Raw genomic sequence first — 25,172 nt, forward strand, 5'->3', positions numbered from 1 at the left:
GCTTAAAGTGGAAATATATGTAAAAATAAAAAATAGGTGTGCAGGCAGGATTTTTAATGCAGAAGAGACATAGGGGGTTATTTTAGCGTTTTAGCATTTTAGCTTGCACATGATTGGATGATAAAGTCAGCAGAGCTTCCCCTCATTTCAGATCTACCCCTGATTTTATCATCCAATCATGTGCAAGCTAAAATGCTGTTTTTTATTTTCCTTGCATGTCCCCCTCGGATCTACAGCAACTGCACTTCCAAGTGCACTTTCAGAACAATTTCCAGTGCACTTGTAGTGCAAAGTGGATTTGCCTTTCGTAAATAACCCCCAATGTCTCTTCTGCATTAAAGCTACCTACCTGCCTGTCTGCCCCTGTACACGCGCTCACTCTGGACATTCGCATGCGTAAGAGTGAAGTCAAATTGGCCTGGCCAATGAAAGCAGCTGGCAATTGATACTCGGAAGCCAGCCACTCCAACATGTTAGCAGCCGGCCGGGAGCTGTAAAGTTTGGCTTTAAGACTGGGAAGAAGATGGGGAGAAGATATCGGCGCCCGCGAGGAGCTTGTGAATGTTACATCAATGGAAAGGATGTGAATATTTGTGGACTTTAGTTCTGTTTTTAAGACAAATCGATCCATATTTATTACTGAAATGCAGTCAGATAGCATCAAGAGTAATAAATATGCTTTTATTTTGGGGGGGGGGGGTTCTTGATATGTTTTTGTGGCAAGGGTTAAAGTGATTGTAAAGGAAAACATTTAAAAAAAAAAAAAATTAACAAACATGTTATACTCACCTGCTCTGTGCAGCAGTTTTGCACAGAGCAGCCTCAATCCTCCTCTTCTCAGGTCCCCCGCTGGCGCTCTGTGCCCCTCCCCTTTGCATAGCATGACGCTTGTTTTTGGGGGCACTCGTGCGTGCGCATTTAATTTCCGAGCTGACTCTCTGCGTCTATGAGACACAGAGTGCAGCTCATCCCCTCCTGCCAGGTCACTGACTATGAATGACAGCAGCCTTCGGCTCCTGCTGCTGCATCTCAGCCAATCAGGAGGGAGAGACCCGGGAGAGCCTCAGGTCTTGTGCACATCGCTGGATCGAGATCAGGCTTAGGTAAGTATTTGGGGGGGGGGGAGCTGCACACTGAAAGATTTTTACCTTCGTGCATAGAATGCATGAAGATTTAAAACCTTCTACCTTTACAATCAATTTAAAATACCCTGTGCTGGCAGCATGCAGGAGAGTCAGACTGCTGATCTCACACACAATAGAGCAGCCTGGGTCTCCAGCGGTTTGACACACCACTCTTCTTACTGCACCAATCAGCAGCTCCTTGTGCACTGCTGTTAAGTGGAGCACTGTGAAGGGAAGCATGTCGGACCGCTGGACACCCCGACCACTGTGTTGTGTGTGAGAGCCGTGGTCTGACTCTCCAGCATGCTGCCAGCACAGGGTATTTTAAAGCCGGCCAGCAGGGACCAGCCAAGTTTCAAATCATCTATGAGCAGGTTGATTATACCCACGTTGATCCATCAATCGACTTGGGAACATCCAGCATGTTAGATTTCTACATGTGATTATTGCCAGCGGCTAAAGCTGCTAGCAATAATCACTGTGTTCTCTTTCCTGCAACCCGTATGGCCTGCCTAACTCTTGCTAGAGCACATAGAAGGTAAAGGAAAACTGTCTATTCCTGTATCTGCAACCTGACTGTTTGCATTGCAGTCAAAAATAAAGAAGTTTATTTGAGCTTTAACCTCCCTGACGGTAATCCCGAGTGTGGCTCGGGGTTAAATTTCAGTCCCATTAGCGGTAACCCCGAGCCACACTCGGGATTACATTGCAGGATCCTGGTGCAGCGTTACTTACCTTGTCCCCGGGATCCTGCGATGTCCCCCGCAGTGTCCATGGGCTCTGTCTCCTCCGAAGCCTCTCCGTGCCAGGCTCTGTTCCCTGCGAGCGGCGCGACGCACGGGGGGCGGAGCCTGGCGGCAAATTTTTAAAAATGTAAAAATCATAACACATACAGTACTGTAATCTTACAGATTACAGTACTGTATGAAATTATTTCACATCCCTTTTGTCCCCAGTGCTTTGGCCCATGCCCTGCATGCAGTTTTATATTATATATACTGTTCTTTCTGCCTGGAAACTGGAGATTGTCCATAGCAACCAAAAAGCATCCCTTTATGTCAAAAGTGGCTTTAGATCAGCTAGAAAACAGCGATAGTAAATTAGAACACTTGCAGAATTGAGCGATAGTGAATTGTGGGGAAATTTATTATTATATTATTATTTTTTTAAATTATTTATATTTATTTATTATATTATAATTTATGTTTTTGTGTTTCAAACTTCATCATACCCGGGATATCTACTAGACTCTGGTTTGGACAGATTTAAGTGTGTTATTGTTAAGAATTACAGGCCTACAATATAAAACGCCAAATTTCCATGCAAAATAATTGTACCGCTTTCAGCACCTAAAATCCGACATAATCATACCACCAGGGAGGTTAAGGCTTTACCATCGTAATAGCCTGCTGTGTGCTGTATGTCAGGTCATGGACCTCTCCCAGTATCTGTGCCTGGCTATCTGTGCTTGGCTAGGGGTAGCCTGGATACTCAGATCAGAATTCAGCCAAATTAGAACAGGTATCAGATTTGCCACTGTTGCTCTTGCCATATAGTCACATACTATGTGTGAGATATCTATACAACCAGGCAGCTGGTGTTGTAAGGAGTATAAAGAAGTGCGCCTCTCCTTGTGATCAGGTTATATAGACAAAAGCAAACACCTCTGCAAATACATAAAGCTCTCTAAAACACTACAAACACACCGCCACTGTTCTGCAACTGAGAAGGTAAACATCTGCCACTGTAATAACTTAGTGTGAAGTGTAATGAAGCTGATTGAGCTGCTGTGGTTCCAGCATTGGGCTGTGAGACTAGAAAACTGTGTTAGGACCCCCCCAGTGACAAAGGAAAAGTTCCATAAGCCGTACATTATGAAGTGTTGGGACTTACATTTTGCAGAGGCTGGCCTCCTTATATGCAGGAATACTGGGCAGAAGCTCCCAATGTTCATGTGGTGACAATGGGATTGATTTGTCAAAGGAGTGGAGAATTTGAACTATCTAACAGTAATGTTCACTTGGCTTAGTGAATAGGGATTTTTGCTTGCACACGATTGGATGATTGAGGTGAACTGTGCTTTACCTCAATGTGTAAGTCCAGGACAAATGAGGCTACGTTCGCTTCTATATACACTATAATACCAAAAGTATTGGGACGCCTGCCTTTACACACACATAAACTTTAATGGCATCCCAGTCTTAGTCTGTAGGGTTCAATATTGAGTTGGAGCTATAACAGCTTTGACTCTTTTGGGAAGGCTGTCCACAAGGTTTAGGAGTGTGTCTATGGGAATGATTGACTAATCTTCCAGAAACACATTTGTGAGGTCAGACATTGATGTGGACGAGAAGGTCTGGCTCGCAGTCTCTACTCTATTTCATCCCAAAGGTGTTCTATCGGGTTGAGGTCAGGACTCTGTGCAGGCCAGTCAAGTTCCTCCACCACAAACTCGCTCATCCATGTCTTTATGAACCTTGCTTTGTGCACTGGTGCGCAGTTATGTTGGAACAGTAATGCCGCGTACACACAATCAGACATTCCGACAACAAAATCCTGGATTTATTTCCGACGGATGTTGGCTCAAACTTGTCTTGCATACACACGGGCACACAAATGTTGTTGGAAATTCCGAACATCAAGAACGCGGTGATGTACAACACGTACGATGGGCCGAGAAAAATGAAGTTCAATAGCCAGTGCAGCTCTTCTGCTTGATTCCAAGCATGTGTGGAATTTTGTGCGTTGGAATTGTGTACACACGATCGGAATTTCTGATCGGATTTTGTTGTTGGAAAATCTGAGAACCAGCTCTCAAATTTTTGTTGTCGGAAATTCCGACAACAAATGTCCGATGGAGCCTGCACACGGTCGGAATTTCTGACAACAAGCTCACATCGAACATTTGTTGTCGGAAATTCCGACCGTGTGTACGCGGCATAAGGGGCAGTCCCCAAACTGTTCCCACAAAGTTGGGAGCATGAAATTGTCCAACATATCTTAGTATGGGTGGCACAGTGGTGTAGTGGTAGCACTCTCGCCTAGCAGTAAGAAGGGTCGCTGGTTCAAATCCCAACCACGACACTACCTGCCTGGAGTTTGCATGTTCTCGCTGTGCCTGCGTGGGTTTCCTCCGGGTACTCCGGTTTCCTCCCACACTCCAAAGACATGCTGGTAGGTTAATTGGATCCTGTCTAAATTGTCCCTAGTATGTATGAATGTGAGTTAGAGACCTTAGATTGTAAGCTCCTTGAGGGTGTAGGGACTGATGTGAATGTACAATGTATATGTAAAGCGCTGCGTAAATTGACAGCGCTATATAAGTACCTGAAATAAATAAATATGCTGACGCCTTAAGAGTTCCCTTCACTGGAACCATAGGGCCAAGTCCAACCCCTGAAAAACAACCCAACACCATAATCCCCCCTCCACCACATGATTTGGATCAGTGCACAAAGCAAGGTCCATAAAGATATGGATGAGCAAGTTTGAAATGGAGGAACTTGACTGGCCTGCACAGTCTTGACCTCAACCCAATAGAGCCTTCTAAAACTGACAGGGGGTATATTTCCTGCAGCAGCTGTGAAGCAAAGCATCATAGCCACATCATGTGTATATCCCTGGCCACTGCCTTTGCAGCTAAAGGTGGTAGGTGGAGAGGTGATAAAAGAGTGGCATACCACCCCTCAACCACTAGTGTGAACAAGTCCTTATTCATTTGAAAACCTTACCACATTTTTCAGAAACGTTTTTGTACCTTTTTTGTTTTGCAGCCCAACACTTCCTGCTTCCTCACCTAGGCGAGAATGACAGAGGGTCCCTGCTGCCTTCTTGGCAGTCCCAGGAGGGGCATATGTGCACTGCGAGATCCCCTCAGTCGCAGACTGATCTTTGCCAGGTATTTAGAAAGTAGACCTCTGCAGCATGTCTGCACACTCATGAGGGATTCTAAATGCACAAATGGTAGAGGTCTCTACAAGGTCCCAAATGCTCAAAACCGGCAGCATGTGTGGGCATGCGCAAGGGATTCCCCTATGTGTGCACAGACTTTCAGCAGGTCCTTGCCAGGTTTCAAATACCTGGCAGAAACCTGTGGTGCATCTGCACACGTGTGGGATATTTTAAGATGGTGGTAGAGAAGAGGAGCAGCGGAAGGGGAATTTTGCCATGGTGAAGTTCCTCTTTAAATACTATAATGACTATAGTAGGACCCACAGGAGAAAAGTTATCTATCTATCTATCTATCTGTCTATCTGTCTATCTGTCTGTCTATCTGTCTATCTGTCTATCTGTCTGTCTGTCTGTCTGTCTGTCTGTCTGTCTGTCTGTCTGTCTGTCTATCTATCTATCTATCTATCTATCTATCTATCTATCTATCTATATATCTATCCATATAAGCAGTTCTACTTTCAGACACTTTTCACTCTTTAATTATGCGGAGAAAACAGAAAAGAGACTAACACATACAACTACTTAGACTACTGGAAAAGCAAAGACAATTTATGGATTAGTTCTTCAGAAAAGTCACATTTCAATGTGATTTTTTTTTCATACATATTGTATTAGGTGAAGTTTGTCAGGATTCAGTAACATAACATTTTTTTGCTGTTGCGAGAGATTCTTTTGTTTTTTTTCCGTGCGCGTGAAAGATGTTTACGGGTCCGCACCTCCATTGGCTGGTGGAAAAACCTTCAGCTTGAGAAAAAGCCTGCACACATTGCCTCAGGTCAGTCGGCAAAATGCATAATCAATACGGCAGCTTGAAACAGAATGGTTGAATTTTGGGCAATTAAATATTTATAAGAGAAGAGAGAGACAGAAGTAACAAAGAATCACCTAGTGAGGACTCATAAAGGAAGAGTAGAGAGACGATCGGAGGGGCAGGTGCCAGTTTGCACGTTTTCAAGCGATTTTTTTTTTTTTTTGCTGTTCTCTTGCAATGCACAAAGATTTGCGATAAGGAGAAATATTCCCTCATGCGATCATGTTCGAGAATGTGAGGCAGTCTGAAAAATACACACACGACATGGATTCCTCCATACTCAGATTATCTCCTAATCTGTTATTTTTGGTGATCGCGGAAGAAATGATGCCTTGTTTTTTCTATATCGTCCTGTGAATAATAGCTGAGCTTCCAAAATTTCTATAAAGATTAGGCAAACAATCTGTACTAGTTAAAGCATTATGAAATCTGTGTATATTTAAAGCTTAAGTTATTGCTTGTTAAAGATTTTTAAGAGCTCTTGTAATACTGTAGTGTCTGTTTTACCTGCAAATGACACTCATAGACAAGCCAGGATTAAAGGAAACCTCTGTCATTACTTGCCTCTATCTGAAAATGTGCGCTTCCTGGCTGTTTATGGTTGAAGTTTTTTCTGAGACACTGGCCCAGAACAAGCATGCAGGAAGTGAAATTAGAGTCAAGTTGGAATTCAATCTGCTTGTTAAAGATTTACCTTCCTCCCCCTCTCTAGATCACATCCTAGAATAATTTTTAACTTTTACTTTTTTGTTCCTGTAGCAAGAAACAGCTTTTCTTACTGTAAAATTCTTGCAGAGGCATCTGGTGGGAGGAGTGATCAGCAGGGCCCTTAGGGAAATCCCTATTGACATAGGTACGTCCTCTAGAACTACATCTCCCAAGAGCCCTTTCCTTAAACACAGTGTGAGATTTAGAGTGGCCATTATTATGACATTGATATGTACGGTCTTTTATAAACATTTACAGATGCCCTCAGTAGACATTTCTCATCAGTGTTGACTTTTTTTTGTTTAAAGCCTATTGTTCCTTCAACTGATTAGCTTAAACCAGGGATATGCAATTAGCGGACCTCCAGCCATTGCAAAACTACAAGTCCCATCATGCCTCTGCCCCTGGGTGTCATGCTTGTGGCTGTCAGTCTTGCTATGCCTCATGGGACTTGTAGTTCTGCAACAGCTGGAGGCCCACTAATTGCATATCCCTGGGTTAAACAATGGGTATCTACAGCCTGCATAGTAAGATACAGTCTTGCAAGTATGTTTCCATGGAGTAGTTAAGCTGGCCATACATGGCTCGAATGTTGGTTGATTCCTGTGAATCAGTGGAAATTCAAGCAGTGAGTGGCCCTACCGACACCACCTGGCCCAAAAAAACTTTGATTAGGAAATCGAAGGAGCCGGGCAGGAAAAGTCAGCTGACCGGTGGCTACAGCCAATCAGCTGTTGTCCCTATTTGGGTATTCTGAATACAATAGTTGGAAGTAGGAGATGTATCCATTCATGCTGTTTAGCATGGATGGAAGAATCTATGGATTTATGTATATGGTCAGCTTTATTTGGTAATAGGCTTGCTTTCAAAGACTTAAATATATGGGTACCTTAATCTGAACAGCCATTCTAGATATCTATTGTGGTAAAGTCTGTGGTATTTGTACAACATGGAGATACGAAGTCAATGGGTGATGCAATCCATCTTGCCAGCTCAAAGGTGAGACAAAAAGAATAGGTGGGAATTTTATGCTAAAGGTTCCTAGACCCTAAATCAAGTCTGTGTAAAAATGGGTGCTAAAGGCCTCTAGACGCTGAGTGGAGTCTGTGTGAAAAAGAGTGCTAAAGGCCCCTAGACCCTGAGCAAAGTCTGGGTGAAGAAGGATGCTGAAGGTCCCTAAACCCTGAGCAGAGTCCGGGTGGAGATGGGTGCTAAAGGCCCCAAGACCCTGAGCAAAGTCTGCATAAATATGGGTACCAAGGGTACCTAGACCCTGAGCAAACTCTGGATAAAGATGGGTGCAGAAGGCCCTTAGACCCTGAGCAAATTCTGGGTGCGGATGGGTGCTAAAGGCCCCAAGTCCCTGAGCAGAGTCTGGGTGGAAATAGGTGTTAAAGGCCACTAGACCCTAAGCAGGGTCTGGGTGGGGATGGACGTTAAAGGCCCCTAGACGCAAAGCAGAGTCTGGGTGGAGATGGGTGTTAAATGCCCCTAGACCCTGAGCAGAATTTGGTTGGAGATGGGTGCTAAAGGCCCCTAGACCCTGAGCAAAGTCTGGGTGAAGAAGGATGCTAAAGGTCCCTAAACCCTGAGCAGAGTCCAGGTGGGGATGGGTGCTAAAGGCCCCAAGACCCTGAGCAGAGTCTGGATGGAAATGGGTGTTAAAGGCCACTAGACCCTAAGCAGGGTCTGGGTGGGGGTGGACGTTAAAGGCCCCTAGACGCTAAGCAGAGTCTGGGTGGGGATGGGTTTTAAATGCCCCTAGACCCTGAGCAGAATTTGGGTGGAGATGGGTGTTAAAGGCCCCTAAACACTGAGCAGAGTCTGGGAGAAAAATTTGTTTTACTGCAGAATACAAACAAGTGAAACCTCTTAGATACAGTACATAAAAGCCAATACTCATAAAATAATTGTACAATGTCCCAGTGATCCATTGCCTTTTTCTCAATACACTTTCAAACGTTCAAGTAAAATATTGCAGATTGTAATATAAAGGAAAAGCACAAATTGCAACTGTCACACCTAGATTAGACCTATTATAACCACATTGTTGGACAAGCAGGGTCAAAAAAATCTTCAATTTAGGAACAAGCTATCAGGTTATATTTATTTTATTAAAAACAAAGATAGTTTATTCATATTAAAGAAATGTTCTTTCATGCTGATTTTTTTTCTGTCTTGTGACCTTTTCTCCTTTTTATCCAGTTAAATAAACTCTAGTAATCCCCACACTGTTACTCCGTACTAATCATTTTATTTCTTAAAAGATCTTTAGACCTTCATGCTTTTAGCTGGCGTGTCTACTGTGGAAACGACTGGGCAATTTTTGTTTCAATCTACAAGTCTCTGGAGTACCAGTTCCAGAGACTGATCAATAAGTTCTGCTGTCGACCTCACTGTCTCTATAGGCCTGATGACCTTATCTTGTCTAAAAATAGTATGTGCTCTTGCTGCCTACAGAACCTTGACCTGCAAAAACCCATTTGGAACATAACTGACACATTCAGTCAGCTGTATGTCTCAGACATGCTGTCTGTGGAACGGATACTCTTTGCTTCCTTTTAGTAGGACATAACTGTGTTTCAGGGGTGATAGGAAACCCTTTTCCTTTGCTTTGCTTGGAGACAAAGAATAGGTAAAGATATGTAGATCAAAGACACATTTTTAGGGATCAATATCTGTTTCCAAAATTGTTTTACGCTGTACTTTGTCATCCAAGCGTAACCACAGCATGGCCATTCGTACGGGGAATCCTGAAATCAGGTACAGGCAATTGAGTTTTTATAGGACTTGCATCCATCTATGTTTAAAGAAGGCTGACCTGCTTCTGAAAATACAAGTTGCCTGGCTGTCTTAGACTTTGATACTTAACCTGCAACAAGCATGCAGCAAGTGAAATCCTAAAACGTGATATGTATACTTGGTCAAGTATTTGATCAGCATCAGATCAGATCTCCAGCTGTCCTGTTTCTGCAGAACAGTTCTTTGAAATTAAAGCCAGACTCTAGGCAGATACAAAATACACAATGAATGCAGTTCTTTATACAATAATAACACAATTTATTGTATTTTTTAAGACAAACAATGTAAGTACCTGAATTGTACTTGATATTGGCCTCTTGCAGTCCTGGTACAGCAGAGCCTAGATTGGGAGACGAAAAAGCAGCACAAGGAGACAATCAGTTCATGTTCTAACAAATAGCATGTTGATAGGAGGAGAAAGCAGAGTGACAGAGCGATAACCAAAAGTGTACTCCTAAAAAGTTCAGGCGCTGTATGGAGAACCAACCTATGGTACTCTGTGTAATAAATGTTAGCCCTCTGCAGCTAGAGGGGAACCAAAACTTGGGGATGGTTTTGTTCAAAAGAACAATCAGTTTTGTTCAGAAGGATCAGTATTACAGCCTGCTGACAGCTTTCCATCTGCTCTACAACTGCATCTTTGTTCCATCCCAAGCCTTGTTGTGGTGAGTTGGTTCAACATCGCCCTGTGTTGGTGACGTCACATCCAGCGCGCCACCAACTACACCAGCTGCATCTTCCAGCGGTTTAAAGTCCAATGTCTGGTCTATTGGAGCCTCTCCACAACACTGACCCTTACGGGTTCCACCAGTGGTCTGTCACCTCTTCCATTGGGTGGATGCCCATGCAACATCTGCCACCTATACACTTTCCGTTCAGGACATGGGTTGAGTTAAAATAAACTAACATGGTCAGCCTTTGTCCCTTTACCTAACACAGTCTTTCTGTGGCTAAACAAATCCCAGAGTGAGCTAAAAACTAATAAGACATTTGAGGTTTGTAATTCTGGCAAAAAAGCCACAATTTAAAAAAAAGTTTGTGTTAAGGTTAGACATGTAATCATGCAATGGAACACTAACAAGTATTCTTTTTTACTGCTAAACCACAATGTTCAGAATTAAGAATTTACAGCAGAAGATTTTATACTCCAAAAAATATCAGTTGATGTTGATCAACATTGGTGAGCCACTAAGTAAATGTAGGTTAACCAAACACCTTTAGACTTCTCTTATGGACTGTGAATAAAGGATATGGTATTCAGCAGCTAGCAGGACCCACTGTTGTCACCATACTCCAACAGTGACTGCGTCTGATTCGATGCATTCATTGTTTGGCCCACAATTTTTTACCCGGTTTCTTTGACAAAAACTGATTGAAAAATGTAGTTTTGTTTAGCTGGGTGGTGCTGACTGGGCAGCCCACAGCTTGAATTTTGACCAATTCACTGGGTGTTGCTGACAGGGCAACCCAGAGGTTGAATTCTGACCAGTTAAGCTGGAATTGGCCGAAATTCAATCCGTGTATGAACAAGTTTAAAGTTAAAGGAGAAGTACAGCCAAAGCTCGTTTGACTGTACTCCTCCTATGGATCACAGGAGTGCAGTTCATTCTGCACTTCTGTGACCCATTTTTAGCAGACAACGGGCTGAAGTCCGCTGTCTGCTGATGTCACAGAGCCGATCGCAGCAATGGAGTCAGGATCCTCCCACATGCCTGGACTGGCACCCTTTCAACCTCTCAGCGAACCGCTAAGAGGTTGAGCCAGCCACTCGCGACCCCTCCACAGCCCAGCGCTTTAACGAGCGAGAAGGGGGCAGAGCAGAGAGCTGCTGACTGGCAGTCAGCAGTTCTCTGCTCACAGAGCCCTAAGAACCGAGCGACCAGCAGTGTTAGATTGCTCGGTTCTCAGTGTTAGAACTGGCGCAGGACAGATGCAGCATCGGACTGATGCTGCATTCACATGGTAAGTATGATTCTGAAAAGAAAAATCCTATACATCGCTTTTAATTCCCTGCAGTGCTGCTCTTCTCTGGGAACTTCTATCCACAACTCTGGTCTCTAGTGGAATACTGACTATTCTGACAGCTCTCCGGCTTACCTGTCCTTGATTAATGCATACTTCTTATAATTCAATTACAATGTTGTCTATAACATGGGAAAGACACATGAACATGAGTGATAAAGGTACTGCCGCCCACGAATGGGTTTACAATATGGCAAAGTCTCCCCCAATGGGGTTTTTCCGCGGCCAATTTACGGTCATTAATAAATTTGTTTTTAGAAAAAGTTTTTTATTTAAGAAAATAACGTTATTTTCTTAAATAAAAAACTTTTTCCAAAAAATGTATTAATGACTGTAAATTGGCTGCGGAAAAACCCCATTGGGGGAGACTTTCCCATATTACAATGTTGTCTATTTTAACATTGACAAGTGTCACAGGGACAACATTTTGCTAAAGTGCGTCATGAATTTAGTTGCATTCCTGGGTTTAAGTATAAAGACTGGGGCGCATGTACAAAATCTGGAAGCTAGGAAAGTCAACAAAAAAACATTATGTTTCAATTGTAGGTTTAAAAATGAAAGCAAACCTCTGTCTGGCTGTTTATGGCCTTCCGTTTTTGCTTATATGACTCCTATAATGACATTTTAAGTTGAAATTTGTTCCTGAAGACATACATTCCTCTCTGTGGTATACATGTGATGTTTCCATAACATACTGTTTCTTCCAACGCTCTCTTGAACCGACCGCTCTTAACTCTTTATAAGCCACTGGACAATTGGTTGCATTGACTAAGCGAGATAAAAGTCAAAATGCAACATAATACTCATGTAGTCTGTGAGATAAAACCCCCAAGCCGGAATATTGGAGGGCTAAATCTTGTATTATAATGGAGGTTTTCCTTAAGGCCTTGTGAAAGATGAAAAGCTACGCTTTCAAAGCTGCAGGAAGGTGGCATTTTGTTTTCCAGATAACAAAACCCGGGACTTTTTTCACCTCCTGCCTTAAAAGAGAGGTCATTGGTGGTATTAGTGGGGCTAAGGCTAATCACATAAAAGCCCGGGTGGGCCAAGCCCTCATGGCATATTGGTTGCTTAAGAAGCTGAGACTGGTCACATTGAGCCGTTCCCATACACAACTTAAGTTGCACCAAATGCCCGCCCCTGCCCTGTTAATGCACAAGCCTATTATTAGCAAGTGCTAGTCAGTTATCTGAGAGTGGCGCATTTAGCTGCCACCTAAGTGCCTGACACTTTGGTTTACAGCAGATTAAATTAAATTTTAGACTGGTTTGGCTTCATTGAAAGCAGACAAAAGAAGCAGCTGTTGTGGAAATGTAATCTGGCACCAACAAGTACAGGGTGCCATGACGGAAGGCTTTTTTTTTTTTTCTTCCCCTCAATCCCTTGTTGGAGGTTTGAAATGCACAGGTGACTATTTTCAGATTAGGTACCTGACAAGCTGTTCTCCACAGGGACAGGAATTGTCAGCCATTGTCCTACCATCAGCGAGGCTTTGTCTCACCTGATAAAAGGAAAGATGTTTGCTTAGATGGACAGCTTATGCCTGTGTTTCTGCTCGGCAAAGATCATTCAACGTTGTGATGCATCATGTGCGTAAATTGTCTTTCCGAAATGGATGTTTTTATGCCTTCTATATGGTGGCCAGCAATACCGAAAAAAATATTATACCCACTTCCTATGCACATCGTTCTAACTGCAGTCAAATGCATATGGCTGCTCTGAGATAGTATATTGTATTAACACATCATTTTAAAAATGATTAAAATAACTGATTATTTATTTATATAAAGGCAGAGCTAATCAGGGGAAAGAAAATATATTTTTTAGTGTGCTTATATACTGTATATATTTTTATACTGAAGCTTACCAGTCCTCAGATGTGGTGGCTGAATAGGCATTTTCTGTTTTTTTCACTTATATTTTTACTTGGTGATTCTGCCAATAACACATGTCTGTCCAAGGGTGACAACGCTCACTCCCTGTACTGTATCTATGGAGGAGCAGTATTGTGACCCTAGGACAGGAAGTGGTTTGGGACTACAGAACATCTCCCCCTCTCCTCCTCTTCATGACTTAGGAGGGACTAGGCCACAAAGAAGAGCTGGGTAGGCCTGATAACACTGCTAAGGTTGATGATAGATGGGCGACTCTGCCGCTAGCGATCCTGCTGCTGACAGCTTGTCGAAATTGCCAGAGGCAGGATTGTAATGGGGCTGCCTGTTAGTCCCTATTGAATTGCTCGCTCTGTAGCTGAGGCAGCTAGGTGTCATTCATTAGCATTCGGGCCATCATCAGAATGGCATCACACTGCATCTGGCTACAGAGAGAGAGATTCCATAGTGATTTCATAGCCTCTTTGGCGATACTGGCACAAGTCACGGTATCACCCGTCTGTCATCGGCCTAAGGCTGGCCATAGATGACTCAATTTTTTTTCGATCAGTTAGCAGGCTTATTGGGAAACAAATAAATAGATCCCCCCATCCACACAAATAGATGGAGGAATCTTCCCCATTGTGCCATTGTATTCTGACAGTGGGACTCCTCTGCTGCCAGAATACACTGATCAACGGCTGCAGCCTCAGATCGACAAAAGTGTGCCAGCATTCCTGTTCAATACAAATCAGTCGTTAGATCAACTTCTGTTAAGCAGGAATGGCCATGCATAGATAGAAATTCAGCTGGTCCCTGGTGAACTGGCTGAATTTCAATCCATGTATGGCCAGCTTTACAGCACAGCAGAAGCAAAATGTATAGGAAGTTAGGCAAGATTCTTCTGGCAAGATTAACAGGTATTTTTTTTGCACATATCAAACAGGTTTCACTTTTAATTTTATATTTAACTAACCAAAAGGACTATTTTTTTTTCCGACGGATGTTGGCTCAAACTTGTCTTGCATACACACGGTCACACAAATCTTGTCGGAAATTCCGAACATCAAGAACGCGGTGACGTACAACACGTCCGACGAGCCAAGAAAAATTAAGTTCAATAGCCAGTGCGGGTCTTCTGCTTGATTCCGAACATGCGTGGAACTTTGTGCGTCGGAATTGTGTACACACGATCGGAATTTACGACAACGGATTTTGTTGTCGGAAAATTTGAGATCCAGATCTCAAATTTTGTGTGACAGAAATTCCGATGGAAAATGTCCGATGAAGCCTACACACGGTCGGAATTTCCGACAACAAGCTCCCATCGAACATTTTGCGTCAGAAAATCCGACCGTGTGTACACGGCATTAGGCTCCATGCACACTCCATGCACTTTTTTATAAGATCAAAAAAAAAGCTGGATGAAAAGTGATGATGAAAAGTGATAATTGCGTTTTTTGTGCCGGCTTGTAGTAGCTTTTAGAAGCGTCTAGGAGTGTTTTATTTGCGTTTTTACAGTACATGAAAAAAAAACAAAAAACTCCTAGAAAAAAAGCTGTTAGGAGTATTTTAGTAGCGTTTTAGTAGCGTTTAGGAAAACTCTTCCCAAAAAAATTTTTCTGCTCCTAAACGCTAAAGCTTGAAAAACGCTTCTAACATAAAATAGTGTGCACAAAGACATAGGATAACACTTTTAGCTTCTAGAAGCAGAAAGCATGCTCATAATAGCAGAAAGCATGCTCATTCTAGAAGCTTAGAAAAATGCTAGTGTGCATGGAGCCTTAAGGCCCGTACACACAATCAGAAAATCGGACGAAAAATAGCACTTTTGAAGCAATCGTATGATAATCTGATGGTTAGTACACAGCTTTCGAGAGCCGATCACCACAGATTATCCGAAGGGACAAACGCAAAAAATGTTCTCGTACAATACCAGATTGTACATTTTTTGTTTAATCAGTACAGTCTTTGTCCGAAAATACAATACAATACATCACTTCTGACTTTTTATTCTGTCGTATGAGAATTTTAGTAACCTCTTCATTTTCGCATGCAACAAAAAACGGATGGTCATTCGTCTGATGATCTCACCATGTGTACGAGGTATTATGGGGTTGCAATTCGTTAATGTAAATCCCACTATCTGCATTCTATGAGATTAAATGAGTGGATAAGAAATATGTCAGGGTGAGCTTCTCCCACAGGCATAAAAATGTGGATTTCTGAAGTTTCTATTTCTAGAATATCTAAGGAAAGATATACAATATATACACTTCTTTACAAGATCTGATAGAGGCTAGTGTCCACTAATTGGGTGTCATTGTCCAGCAAGGCTGTTTCCTTTCTATGCCTTCGAGGAACTAAATCATACTCTCCAGATGGACATCTTGTTAGCAGCCAGTGGAGAATACCCATCCTCCTCCCTGCTGGCCGGAGGACAAGAGATGAAAATTCCTCTGAGGTCAATATGAGATTAATCAGAATTACCTTTCCATAGTAGGAAAATCTTACTCGTCACATATTACCACTGGGTCAAGTTGAGGTTGCTTCCTTCTGATTTGCAGCAGTGCACATTCACTGAAATAGACATCTAGCTTCAACATGTAGCTCAGCAGAGGTGTGGAAAAGCCATTTTTTAATTAAAAAATGCTTGCTCTATGTATGTTTTATAATTTACAAGAACACTGGTAAAAAGTTGCTGAAATATTATATTGAGTTAATTATTGTTGTGCTAAGGCTAGAGCTACATGCAAGAATTTTTCACCATTAAAATGTGTAGAGATTAATGGCTAAGAGCAGCAACTGTGAAACAGATGGAGCAATTGGCTCCCTATTAAATGCAGTTATGATTGATTAATTGCACCTGATTGGAGCAATGCATGAAAATGCAAGATTAATAACTACTACATGCTACTAGTGTAGTTTACACTATAGGGAGTCATTTGTTTCATATGTTTCACGAGCAATTGCTTCTCTTATCGATAAATCATTAGTGATTGCAAAAGCGTGACTGACCTATCAAAAATCTCCCTTGTACCCCTAATCTAATGGCTTCTGCAAGCTGAAAATGTTAGTCTGTTTGGCAGCCCTTCTGTCACTAAATTTGCAGTCATGATGTAATGTATAAATTGATATCTTTGTGATATTATTGTTGTTATTATTATTGTGAGATTGTGATATCATTGTGATATCACTGTGATGACATCATCTAGATCAGTGTTTCTCAACCTTTTTTTCAGTCAAGGCACCCTTTAAAATTATAGACAATATATTGTAAGCTCTAATGAACAGGGCCCTCTGATTCCTCTTGTACCAAATTGTAATGTAACTGTAATGTCTGCCTTCATTTTGTTAAGCGCTGCGCAAACTGTTGGCGCTATATAAATCTTTATTATAATAATAATAATAATCTCAAGGCATCCTTTAAAATGATGGACAGTCTCAAGGCACCCTGTTCTAAAATGAAAAAAACAATTCTAATGCCCCGTACACACGGTCGGATTTTCCGACGGAAAATGTGTGATAGGACCTTGTTGTCGGAAATTCCGACCGTGTGTAGGCTCCATCACACATTTTCCATGTTTGAGAGCTTGCTATAAAATTTTCCAACAACAAAATCCGTTGTCGGAATTTCCGATCGTGTGTACACAAATTCGATGCACAAAATGCCACGCATGCTCAGAAAAAATAAAGAGATGAAAGCTATTGGCTACTGCCCCGTTTATAGTCCCGACGTACGTGTTTTACATCACCGCGTTCAAAATGATTGGATTTTCCGACAACTTTGTGTGACAGTGTGTATGCAAGACAAGTTTGAGCCAACATCCGTCGGAAAAAATCCTAGGATTTTGTTGTCGGAATGTCCGATCAATGTCCGACCGTGTGTACGGGGCATTATAGTTATACATAATCCGGCAGCATGGACACACTTAGGACACCCAGCATTAGAGGTGATTTATTCTTCCAAAGCAAGTACACTTTGCACACTAGTACTGACTATTACTCCAGTGTTTCTCCTCTCCCTCAGTTTCTCTCCATCACTCAGCTAATGTGATCCCAGTGTTGATGGAGAGGGGGAGGGGAGGGTCAAACAAGAATGTCGTGCAGGCGATCAACACCCTTCTAATCAACACTGATAATATCAATGTTTGTTAGGACACCGGTGGCTGGAAGGTTGAAAGGGTGCACAATAAAAACCTGTCGCTTTGTGTAACTAAAAGGTAGGCTTGTTCCACCTGCTGGCTTGTATACATTTTTGGGCAATATTTAGGCATTTTGCCAAGGCATCCCTGAAGAAACCTCAAGGCACTCTGGTTGAAAAACGCTGATCTAAATCGCCTTCACAAATACTGCTGCAAAGCCCTGAGAAGCATTTCTACCATCTTGTTTCTTCTGAACCCTCTGTAGCAAAGTGAATGTGTGTCCCCAACACTACTCACCAAGGCCACAGCAGTGTACATGAATCCAGATATTATGGCTTGTCCACTTTTGAAAAACTATAGACCCTTGGGTGATATAGTAACGAGTGGAGTTAAAGCAGTTCTTCGCCCTAGGAACAAAAAATGAAAAGTCAGCAGCTACAAATACTCTACAGTCCAGGGGTCTCAAGCTGGTGGCCCTCCAGCTGTTGCGAAACTACAAGTCCCATGAGGCATTGCAAGGATGACAGTTACAAGCATGACTCCCACAAGCAGAGGCATGATGGACTTGAAGTTTCGCAACAGCTGGAGGGCCACCAGTTTGAGACCCCTGCTCTACACTTACCTATCCAAGGATCCAGCATCGTACTCACCCGAGCCAGGAATTCACTTGTCTTCGGTCCCCGCCTCCATCATGTTAACTGTGGGCAGCCAGCTGTGATTCCTTGCGGCTTCACAGCCGGCGCATGTGGGGGCCGCACTGTGCTTTGTGAATGGTCTTTTGGCCTTCTGGGACCCGTGACGTGTCCCAAAAGGCTACGGGCAGGGAGGTGGAGGAGGAGAACTTCTGGCGAATTCGCAACAGTGATCCAGCCCCATGTGGTAGTCAAAACCAGGTACCTACCCCCCAAACAAAAAAAACTGTCCAAATGTAGTAGAGGAGGTAGAAAAGTGGAACTTCCCCTTTTGGATGAAGTTCTGCTTTAAGTTGCCCATACACGGATCGAAATTTCATTGGGAATCAGTTAAAAAAATTGTTCCCTGGATGACTATGTAGGAACCACCAATCAATTTCAATCAACTTTTGTTTGTCGATGGGCCGGGTAGAATATTATTGGCTATTTGGCAGTTGCGAGCATTCTGACTCCAATAGTTGACACTGCAAATTCGACCATCCATGATGAGAAAATCTTAACGTGTATGGCCAGATTTAATCCAACAAGACAGCAATAACAACAATGAGTAAAGAATAATACCAGGGAGGATATAAGGAAGGAAATCATCGGTGAAGGTACACAGAGATGTCTCAATAATAGAAATATACTTTTCAATTAAGTGGAAAGTCCTTTTAAGCACCGGGAGCTTTTTATTCTGAGTTTAAAAGATGGGATTAACACTCTTCCCTCTGAGTTTAAAAAAAAAAAAACAAAAAAAAATGTTTTTTCTTTCTTGTGAACTAATCCACATCCATTTTTCCCTGAAGGGATCTTGTCACATATTTGGCAAGGGCTAGTGAAAAGGTCTGAACATGTCTTTAATCTTAGCATTTCACTTCTCACAGATATATCTGCCTCGTTAAAACCTGGTATGTATTTAATAAATAGTTTTTGGCCAATTTTTTTTATTCGCATGCCAAATTTAATAACAGCATCTCATAATGCTGAATAGGATAAACCAATTTAAAGAGCAATGCAAACCACTCTAAAGTAGGTAGTTGGTTTTAGGTTTTCAGTAAAGCCTTTACAGCTCCAATTCTTAGACAATATTAATAGGTCATGTTACTCTTCCAGGTAAGAGCACAGGTATATTGATTAGTAACATATTGTAGATGGTAAAACGAAATATTTTGCCTTAAAAAGAACTGGCAAACGTACCCTTTTTACCAGTTTGGGAAAATCTGCTTTAAAGACAATCTACAGCCAAAACATTTTCTTTGGTTTTGTAAAGAGTAGGTGCAAGGGGTATAACATTTATTTTTGTGGTCTAATGCCGCGTACACACGACCGGACTTTCCAGCAGAAAAGGTCAGACGGAACGAATTCGTCGGACATTCCGATCATGTGTGGGCTTCATCGGACCTTTTCTGTCGAAAAATCTGACAGGCCTTAGAAATAGAACATGTTTCAAATCTTTCCGACAGATTCGATTCCTATAGAAACAAAACGTTAGTCTGTATGCTAGTCCGATGGACTGAAAACGACGCAAGGGCAGCTATTGGCTACTGGCTATTGAACTTCCTTTTCTAGTCCGGTTGTACGTCATCACGTTCAAAACGATCTGACTTTGGTGGGATCGTGTGTAGGCAAGTCCGTTTAGTCGGAACTCTGTTGAAAAGTCCTTCGGAGTTCAGTCCGACGAGGAGTCCGCTCGTGTGTACGTGGCATTAGTCCTTCACAGAGATGTGTCCACTCCAATCCTGTCCCTCAGATACCGGGAGAGAAGGTTTGGGGAGATCTCTTCAGTTGAGATACATAACACAATTTAATAAGCTTGTATTAGCTGAGTGGGGAAGAAAGTGTCACCTCACTTCCTGTCTGATTAAACTGTTGTCAGCAGGACAGGAAGTGAGGGGAAGTCTCTCTAATGGAGCCCCAGTTGCAGTGAAAACCTGGAAGGAATTTTCATTTTTCTCCACTCACTTCAAAAGTAGAAACATGTTTTTGGCTTGACAAATACTAAGTTCTGTTATTTATATGTGTCTTAAACAAAAGTGTTTCATGGGATGTTCCAAGAGTTACTTACATTTGATGTACATTTAAGCAGTCATGAACTTTTGCCCTTTTACTGTCATTTCATAGTATTTTGGCCAGGGAAGGTCATGAATGAGGAAAGCTGAGAGCTATTGATTTGGTTGGAAAATGCTGACTGGCAGACTGAGACTTCACTGCGTTGCCTGTGTATGGAGTCACAGTGTGCATAAGGGAGAAACCGATATTCTAGTATTATGGATGGCCTTGCCATACCACATGTATATTGTATCCCATAAGAATTAAACATGCTTTGTATACCTTTGTTACAGTCTGCTTAGATTTAGAGCAAGAGTTTTCATCTTTGGAAGCATGAATTGTGATTGGCCAATGTGTTTATAGACATACTGGAGCATTTCAATATTTAGTATTTTATACATGTTGGGACTATATCAAAACTGGTATCCAAATAAAGTCAGTCAGGGCAGTAGTTATTAAAATAGAGCAACTACAGTTGAAACTTAGCTTATAATCTCTGTGTGGGCAGACTTTAGTACAGTTAAAGTGGAGTTCCACCCAAAAGGGGAAGCTCTGCTTGTTTGCTCCACCCCCCCTCCACTGTCACATTTGGGACTTTTTTTGGGGGGAACAGGTACCTGGTTTTGACAGATACCTGCTCCCACTTCTGGGTAAGATTGCCGATCGACGATCTCTGACATTTCCTGACCCCCCTCTTTCCCCCTACTGCCTTCTGGGACACGCACAGGTCCCAGAAGACAGTGGGACCATTCAGAAAGTGCAGCACAACTCGGGCATCTGCAGTAGGAGGCTGTGAAGGCTTCACTTCCTGTTTCTCTTACTACAGATGCTGGCGCCTGAACCCAAAGCCGATTGAAGAATCAGCTTGGGTAGGGACATCACTGGATTCCTGGACAGGTAAGTGTCCTCATATTAAAAGTCAGCAGCTACATTATTTGTAGTTGCTGGCTTTTAATTTCTTCTGAAGGAGCCTCAAGCTTCTCTTTAAGCTGTAACTAACATTGGCACAAGGTCTGGACTGTACTTTGAGATGTAAGGTCGGAATTCAGTGGGAAATTCAAACATGCATAAAAATAAACTATAGAATTTTGCACCCTACCAGTCCTTGGATGTAGTGGCTGCGTTAGTTTTCATTCTTCAGGTAAAGGACATTTTCAGTAAATACCTGTTGATCTTGGCAGAAATGAAGTGTCCTTGTCACTTCTAGTGAGCTGAAAAAAACACAAACATCTTTATCTTTCTTGCGTAAACTACTACACCCATCAACCCAACATGTAGGGGAGATGAACAAATGCAGACATCTTTAAAGCTCATTCTGTGTGACAACCATGGCTCCCTCCATAGATATAATGAAGAAATTAGTGTAGACACAAAGAAACAAGAAGTATGCTATTCACAGGATTACCTGGTGAAAATACAGGGAAAACAGCCTCCAAAAGAGAAATTAATGCAGCCACCACATGTAAGGGCTGATAAGCTGCAACATTACATTTTTTTGGGGGGGGGTTTAGATATGCTTTAATGTCTGTAAAAACCACACATCAAAACAATTAGTGGATTTAGTGATGCGAGCAGCTGTATATATATTCCAGTGTTCTTGTAAAAATCAGGCTGGGCCCATCTTCTACACCTCCTGAATCTTTTTTTTTGGTCAGTGATGCCACCCATCAATTAAAGGATCAATAGGAGGATGGGGAGGTGTAACCAAAAGTTGAGCATTGAATTTTTTTTTCCGGCCATATCTCTTGATCTGCTGATTGGACCGACATGCGTTTTTCAGTAAAAGCAACCTCTCTTCAAACATTTTTTTTCATTATTTGCTCAGTCAGACTTGTCCAAGCTTTTGACAGATTTACTTTAAACAGAGTGAGGAGCACCCCTGGAATTATGCTGGCATTGCATCCTTTTTAGTTATTCAACTGTATAGGGCAGTCAATGAAAGGACAATTTAGGACTCCTTATTCCTGAGCTGTCTGAAATCTTCTTGGGATAATTAAGTACTGCACCTAATTTCAAGTGCAGGACCACCTATAGAACTCTGGGCCAAATCATACACAGACTGCCTAATCGGAGTAAAATTGCATGAGTATTCAACACAGTCTTTCCGGTTCAGTGTATTATTTATTTAGTGGTCTACAAACCTACATGGATTTGTGTAAAGACTTTAATTATACTTGTCGAATTTAATTAAAACGAAATCAGTCTTGTGATCTTTGCTGCAGAACGCTGTCATGTAATACAGTGTAACGTAGCGGCATTGAAAGCAGCTAAGCTTGGGTCAGGGGTGGATTTAACTATTAAGTCACCTGATAATTGTTTAAATGCATACACTGAGATAAACCTATGTACGAAATATAAGAAGGGGTTTATTTAACCCTCTCCATCCCTGAATACACACACACACACACACACACATTGTATGTGTGTGTGTGTGTGTGTATATATATATATATATATATATATATATATATATATATATATATATATATACAGTATATATATATATATATACACACACACCTTTGAATGCCTACTAGTCCTTGTGATTTCTTGCTATATTCATGTGTAGCAACAAGGAATATTTTTTTGGATTGAGCACTGGTAACACAAATATTTTATAAATAAATAATAATAAAAAAAAAATTATAATAATATATATATATAAACAGCCGTGCTCAAAAGTTTGCATACCCCGGCAGAAATTGTGAAATTTTGGCATTAAAATCTGACTGATCATGCCAAAAAAACTTTCTTTTATTTAAGGATAGCAATCACATGAAGCTATTATCACATAGTTTTTTGGATCCTTTTTAAATCACAATGATAACAGAAATCACCAAAATGGACCTGATAAAAAGTTTACATACCCTGGAATGTTTGGCTTTGGTACAGACACAGATGGTGGCACACACAGGTTAAAATGACAATTAAAGGTTAATTTCCCACATTTGTGGCTTTTTAAATCACAATTCGTGTCTATGTATAAATAGTCAATGAGTTTGTTAGCTTTCAGATGGATGCACTAAGCAGGCCAGACACTGAGTCATTAGGAGGTAGAAAAGAACAGTCAAAAGACCTGCGTAACAAGGTAATGAAACTTTACAAAGATGGAAAAGAATATAATAAGATATCCAAAGCCTTGAATATGCCAGTCAGTACTGTTCAATCACTTAATAAGTAGTGGAAAATTTGGGGATCTCTTGATCATGGCTTCATGTGATTGCAATCCTTAACCACTTCCGGACCACCGCATGCCGATATACGTCGGCACTTTGAAAAGGAATATTGTTGTTATGGCAGCAGCTAGCTGCCATAACCCTGGCATCCTCTTTTTCAGCGGTGGTCCGATTTCTAATAATGGTGGTCTCTGTGGCGAATTCACCGCAAAATCACTTTTATCGGTGTCGGAAGAGGGCCCCCCCCTCCCGCCTTGCTCCGGTGTCCTCCGCCGCTTACCGGAGCCGTCGACAGCGGTGGAGGCGATTGGACCCTCTCTTGTCAGTGGCATGGAGATGAGTGAGGGGAAGATGGCCCCCACCTATCTCCATACCATTGCAGGGCAGAAGCGACGTCAAAACATCACTTCCGCCCATAGCTCTCAAAGGGCCATTTTTTTTTTTTGCATTTTTTAAAATGTCAACATTTTTTTTTCATCGCATTTTAGTGTAAATATGAGATCTGAGGTCTTTTTGACCCAGATCTCATATTTAAGAGGTCCTGTCATGCTTTTTTTTCTATTACAAGGGATGTTTACATTCCTTGTAATAGGAATAAAAGTGACACAATTTTATTTTTTTAAAAGAACAGTGTAAAAATAAAAAATAAAAGGTAAAATAAATAAGAAAAAAACTAAAACTTTTTAAACGCGCCCTGCCGAGCTCGCATGCAGAAGCAAACACATACTGTATGTTAGTAGCATCCTCTGTAACTCAAAACATGCAAACTGTAGAATTTTTTTAAACGTCGCCTATGGTGATTTTTTTAAGGGTAAAAGTTTGTCGCCATTCCACGAGCGGCTGCAATTTTGAAGTATGACATGTTGTGTATCAATTTACTCGGCGTAACATTATCTTTCCAATATAAAAAAAATTGGACTAACTTTACTGTTGTTTTAGTTTTAATTCAAAAAAAGTGAGCTTGTAAGACCGCTACGCAAATACGGTGTGACAGAAAGTATTGCAACGACCGCCATTTTATTCTCTAGGGTGTTAGATGAAAAAAATGTATAATGTTTGGGGGTTCCAAGTAATTTTCTAGCAAAAAAACCTGTTTTTAACTTGTAAACAACAAATCTCAAACGAGGCTTAAGTGGTTAAACAAAAGACAGTTTTTGGCATGATCAGTCATATTTTCGATATTAATGCCAATATTTCAAAATTTCTGCCAGGGTATGCAAACATTTGAGCATGACTGTGTGTGTATAAACATATATATACATATTGCAAGTACAATGGTTGTCTGGTGTCGTGGACTGGCCTACAAACATACTGTACAAGAGCCTTCCTTGATCCAGTAGTAAATAACTTAAATGGCTGATCGTCTTTTAATGTCTGTCGGCACCTTTAGGTGGATGTCACACTGGTAATTCTACCTACGGTGATACCTTTGCATCGGCAAAATCACCAAAGTACAATTATGCATTACCGGCTGAATGTCGATCTTGCTGGTCTGGCCGGTGAGGAAGCAACACCATAGGATAAGAAAATGAATGGACTCTTAATGAACCTGTGGCTGCATTTTATTGTAGCAGAATCAATTGCGTAATAGGATCCCAAGACTGCTAAGGATCTCAATGGGGACACAGACAGCAATAAAAATTTAACACAGGTTCTAACCCTTTCCCCTTATGCAAAACCAATAAGAAAAAAAATTGTTCTCAAATAACAGATACATTCTGAATGGTTGCTATGGGTTACTGCACTTCTTACAGTGATCTTTGCCTTACACATTTGTTTTCGAGCCTTAGGGAATTCACAAGTAAACATGAAGTAAGGATAAAAACCTTTTCATATTAG

General features: G+C 41.6%; 1 protein-coding gene across 5 annotated transcripts in view; it reads left to right on the forward strand.

Annotated features, from left to right (window-relative positions):
• The window catches only part of BCL11A (BCL11 transcription factor A), a 203,617-nt gene that overhangs the window by 65,445 nt on the left and 113,000 nt on the right, over window positions 1-25,172 (forward strand). The gene's annotated exons all lie outside the window — the stretch shown is intronic.

This window comes from Aquarana catesbeiana, linkage group LG04 (genome assembly GCF_042186555.1).
Source record: "Aquarana catesbeiana isolate 2022-GZ linkage group LG04, ASM4218655v1, whole genome shotgun sequence".
Lineage (NCBI taxonomy): Eukaryota > Metazoa > Chordata > Amphibia > Anura > Ranidae > Aquarana > Aquarana catesbeiana.